The sequence below is a fragment of the Talpa europaea genome (assembly GCF_964194135.1).
Source record: "Talpa europaea genome assembly, chromosome: 2".
Taxonomy (NCBI): Eukaryota; Metazoa; Chordata; class Mammalia; order Eulipotyphla; family Talpidae; genus Talpa; species Talpa europaea.
Genome location: NC_140068.1, coordinates 89909603 through 89915602, shown reverse-complemented (window position 1 = coordinate 89915602; position 6000 = coordinate 89909603).

Here is a 6000-nt window from a genome sequence, read left to right as displayed (position 1 = left end):
ATTTCCCTGGAAATTCCTATAATATTCAGAATATAGAATAGTATTGAGTATACACAAAATTTAGTGGGTTTTTATAATATAGTAAAATATAAATAGTATATCATCACTGTGAATGTTACATTAATCTCAAAGTCTAAAATCCATTTACCTTATTCACAGAAATTCATGCATTTTCTAGATGGATATAGACTATTGAGTTCAATTCTTTCCTCTGTTTCGTGAGATGAGCTCTATATACTGACTTCATTTTTGTAGATTTATTTCATACTGTTTTTCCTGATATGAGTTACCTTGTATTTGGGGGCTTTATATGTACCTAGTTTGCCAGAAAATTGAGCAGACAAAATATAAACAGACCAAAAAAAGAAACAACCCTCTAATGTTCAGAACAATTGAATAGGAACAGTTCTCTATTATCAAAGACAAGGAGCTACCTGTAAATCGTTTTTCAACTCTATAATTATAGCCTGTAATTAATTGGACAAAATTAGCTTTGCCAGTTCCCATGCAGTTCTGAGTGATCATGTGACTAGCTCTTCCCAATAGAAAGTAAACGGATGTGACGTTACCTCTGGATGTTAAGAAGCTCAAGTTCCTTCTCATGTTCCTCCTAGTCCACATCCAAAGAATTGATGTGATATACTATGATATTCTCTAGGATAGTTGATCTGTGAGCCAGAGGGAGCTAGTATTCTTGCAAGACCATGCAGGGAAAAAATGGTTCAATCCGAATTGTTTCTAAGAAAGAATCATTTTATAAGAAAGAAATGTTTTAGACTATCAAACTATTGCATTTGGATGTAATTATCACCACAGTTTTGTATGTCTTCATTAATCTTTATGATTTATATACTGTCTGCTATTGCTTACAAATCTTTAAGATTTCCAGAGATCTCAGTCTATGTAACTCCTTAGGAGCTTCTGTGACTTCACCTACTTTTCAATCCAGTGCACATACTTTGCGGGTATTTCGATGTGTAATAGACTTTACTTGGGGAGGGAGCAGGTGGTCATACATATTGACACAAAATGAAATTGTTACTGGAATGATAACTAGGACATTAATAAAGCATGTAGATAAGTAGTGATTTACCATTTCTTAAAAGGAAAATACATCGCCTTAAATGTAGCCAATATTATTTGCTGTGCCCATGAACATTCACTGACAGGTTTGATAAGACCGCACTTCCTGCCTTGGTTATTCAAAGCTGTTTCATGGAACAAGTGTTGTAGATGAAAATGAGTAGGTAGTAAATAAAACTATAATGCAAATCTAGACCCATAGTTGGATAGTTGACAGTTGCATGTCTGCAGGAAAAAAATAGTCAATGTTGGGGGGGCGGAGCAACATGGCGGCGAGGAGACACTGCGAGTAAGATCTCCCATTAAAAAAAGTTAATAGGGAGGAAAAGCGGCAGGTCCCAGTGAGAACTGGGACACGGAAGATAAACGGACGACTCCAGCAAACTGCCCAAAGAAGAAAGTTGCCATAAAAGAGGACCAGAAGGGAGGGAAGCGCAGAACCCTGCTCCCCTCCCCCGCCCACAGAGGCGGCATTCTCCGACCGGCAGAGAGGAGGAAAACAACAAACCAAAACGCCCAACAAGAAAAACGGACGCAGCAAGTGGGACTGTGAGTGGAAAGGAACTATTTCAGCCACCACACCCCGTGAACGGGAGCTGAGGCGAACCCTGCAGGATCCGCCGCGGAGGTGAGCTCCAGGCGCCATTAAAGAGAGCCCCGCCCCCAGGAGGAGACCAGCACCAGCACACAGCCCCGGCCGCCCGGTAAGCTTGCGCGAAAGCGGCGCTCGGATTGCAGCTGCCCAGGTCCCCGCGCCTGCGACCTAGGCTTGCGGGGAGACGGCGGAGGCCCTCCCTGAGTGAGCAGGAACAAGGTGCCCAGGCAGGGGAGCGGGATTCAAAAGGCGCCATTCCCGCGCCACTGATCTGGGCTACAGCCCGCGTCCTGGAACTGAGGGCTTTGGAACTGAGACCCGGGGCACGAAATTAGGGGCGTGGGTTCCCCACGACGGTGGGGCACAAGGCAGACACAGCACCCCAAAGCCCTTGAGGTGTACCCTACCATCCCCGCTCTGCTCCCTGTCCCACGGGGTGGAAAATCAGCTCCCCAAGGGCTCTAGGAGAGATCTCTGGCGCCACCTAGCGACTTGACCCCAGCACAGGCTACTGAAGGAGCTAGTGGCCAGCTGGGGAGTTAGCCCACACCGGGCCCCTTCCGAACAAGTAGTCTGAGCCCACAGGGAGAGCGAGCACCCACAGCCGGGGCAGACCAGGCGCGCAGAAGAGTGTGCCTGAGACCAGAAGCGCAGGGAGTGTGTCCCACATCACCATTTTAGAACAGGGACATTTCTTCAGTAAAGACTACCTGCAGAAGGCTTCCTCAGGAGCCAGAGGTGAGCGGGGGAAGTTCGCCCACACCAGACCCCCTCTGGCCTGCAGTCCAAGCCCAGAGGGGAGCAGGAACCCACCGCCGGGGCAGACCAGGCGCACAGGGGAGTGTGTCCCCACATCGGCATTTTAGAACAGGGACCTTTCTCCAGTAAAGGCTGCTTGAAACTGACAGATGACTCCTGGAAGAACCAGAGGGGAACAGAGAAGCCCACCCAAGATGCCGGCCAGTCCCAACAACACAGTGTCCCAACGCATACGGCAAATTAGAAAACAGACAGTAGGGAGGAGAAGAACCACACGCAACCTAGCAACTCTCCAGAGAAAAAGCACACCACAAAAAGAAAGCCAGCCCCCAGATTGCAACGACAATAACTTGGAAGAATTTCTGAGCCTTCCAGAAAGAGAATTTAAAATTGCCGTGATTAAAAAACTGACAGAAGTCATAAAGGAAAACAATGATAAGGGAAAAATAATCAACGATCAGAAGAATGCAATTGAGTCCCTAGAGAGGGAAAACAATGGTCAGAAGAAAGAAATTGAGTCCCTAAAGAGGGAAGTAAAAGAAATGCAGGAGATCAAAGAATTAATGGAAGAACTAAAGAATTCTGGGAAAAGCAATGAAAGCAGAATAGATGAAATGGAAGAACGAATAAGTACTCTTGAAGACACAGAAATAAAAAGAACCAAAACAGAAAAGGAAAGAGAAGTACGAAGGAAAAAGAATGAAGAAAGACTTCGGGAACTATCTGACTCCATGAGGAAAGGAAATATAAGAGTTATAGGAATACCAGAAGGAGAGGAGAGAGATGTAGGAACAGAGAAAATATTCAAAGAGATAATTGAAGAGAACTTCCCAAATGTGAAGAAGGAGCTGAAAATTGATATACAAGAAGCAAGAAGAACACCAAACTTCCACGATGAAAGAAAAAATACAGCAAGACACATAATAGTAAAGCTCCCAAGAATCCAGGACAAGGAAAAAATAATGAAGCTGGCAAGAGGGAAGAAACAGATAACATTCAAAGGAAAACCAATCAGGCTGACATCAGACTTCTCCGAAGAAACACTACGGGCAAGGAGAGAGTGGAGGGACATAGTCAACAGACTCCAAGAAAACAGATGCCAACCAAGAATACTCTATCCCGCAAAGCTCTCCTTCCTCTTTGAAGAAAGAATATGGACCTTCCCAGACAAACAGAAACTCCGGAATTTCATTGCAACTAAACCCCCACTCCAAAAAATACTAAAAGGAGTCCTAAAGCCAGAACCTCAGAGCGACGAATAACAATGAAAGAAGGCCAAAAAAAAAAAAAAGTTATTAAAAGAATAAATAAATAAAATCAAAGGAAAGACAAACACAATGGCAAATACAGATGTTAACATATCAATATTAACTCTAAATGTAAATGGACTAAACTCTTCAATAAAAAGACACAGAGTTGCAGCCTGGATTAAGAAACAAAACCCAACCTTTTGCTGTCTCCAGGAAACACATTTAGCTACAAAAGATAAAAATAGGCTCAAAGTTAAAGGATGGAAAACAATCCTACAAGCAAATGGACCAAAAAAGAAAGCAGGAACAGCTATACTTATATCAGATAAAACAGATTTCAAACTCAAAAAGATAAAAAGAGACCCCAATGGTCACTACATTATGATCAAGGGGACAATACTTCAAGAAGAAATAACACTCATTAACATATACTCACCAAACGAAGGAGCACCAAAATATATCAGACAACTGTTGTCCTCTCTGAAAACAGACATCAGAGAAAACACATACGTAGTGGGAGACTTCAACACACCACTATCAACAATGGATAGATCAACAAGACAAAAAATAAGTAAAGAAACCAAAGCTCTAAATAAAGACCTAGAGCAATTGGGCTTAACAGACATCTATAGAACACTAAACCCCCAAAAAACGGAGTACACATTTTTCTCAAGTGCACACGGATCATTCTCCAGGATCGATCACATACTGGGGCACAAGACAAACATCAACAGATACACCAAGATTGAAATCATATCAACCATCTTTTCTGACCATGAAGGCATCAAACTAGAAATAAACCATAAAAAGAAGGCAAGGAACTTTCCTACCTCATGGAGATTAAAAACCACACTACTGGAAGACCATTGGACTAATGAGGAGATCAAAGAAGAAATTAAAAAATTTTTTGAATTGAACGACAAGGAGGACACCAATATCCTAAATGTATGGGATGCAGCAAAAGCAGTAATAAGAGGAAAATATACAGCAATAGAAGCTCACATCAAGAAACAAGAAAGAACGCAAAGAAACAACCTAATCTCGAAGCTCAAAGATCTAGAAAAAGAACAACAAAAAAGCCCCAAAACCAGTAGAAGAAAAGAAATAATAAAAACCAAAGCAGAAATAAATGAAATTGAAACTAAAAAAACAATCCAAAAGATCAATGAAACCAAGAGCTGGTTCTTTGAAAAAATCAATAAAATAGACAAACCCCTAGCCAGGCTCACAAAGGAAAAAAGGGAGAAAGCACAAATAAACAGGATCATCAATGAAAGAGGAGAAATCACAACGGACACAGCAGAAATCAAAAGAATAATCAGTAACTACTATGAACAGTTATATGGAAACAAGTTTAACAATCTAGAGGAGATGGACAAATTCCTACAACTCTACAATCACCCAAAGCTAGATAAAGAAGAAATAGAACACCTAAACAGACCAATTACAATTAGCGAAATTGAAATGGTAATCAAAAACCTCCCCAAAAACAAAAGCCCAGGACCTGATGGATTTACAAATGAATTCTACCAAACATTCAGAGACGAATTAGTGCCTATCCTTCACAAACTCTTCCAAAAAATTGAGAAGGAAGGGACAATACCAAACACGTTTTATGAAGCCAATATTACACTAATACCAAAACCGAACAAGGACAACACAAAAAAGGAAAACTACAGGCCAATCTCCCTAATGAAAACTGATGCAAAAATCCTCAATAAAATTTTAGCTATCAGAATCCAACAATGTATCCATAAGATAATTCACCACGACCAAGTTGGATTCATTCCAGGGGCACAAGGATGGTTTAACATCCGAAAATCAATCAACGTTATCCAACACATCAACAAAAAGAAATATAAAAACCATATGATAATATCAATAGATGCTGAGAAAGCTTTCGACAAAGTGCAACACCCATTCATGATAAAAGCCCTTGAAATTCTTGGGATACAAGGAACATACCTCAACATCATAAAGGCCATCTATGACAAGCCAACAGCCAGTATCATTCTCAATGGTGAAAAGCTGAAAGCAATTCCATTAAGATCTGGAACAAGACAAGGATGTCCACTCTCACCATTGCTTTTCAATATAATACTGGAAGTCCTAGCCAGGGCAATAAGACAAGAGAAAGACATCCAAGGAATCCAAATAGGAAAAGAAGAAGTCAAACTATCACTATTTGCAGACGATATGATATTATACATAGAGAACCCCAAAAACTCCACAGAAAAGCTAATTCAACTCATCAATCAGTTCAGTAAAGTGGCAGGATACAAAATCAACATGCAAAAGTCAGTAGCCTTCCTA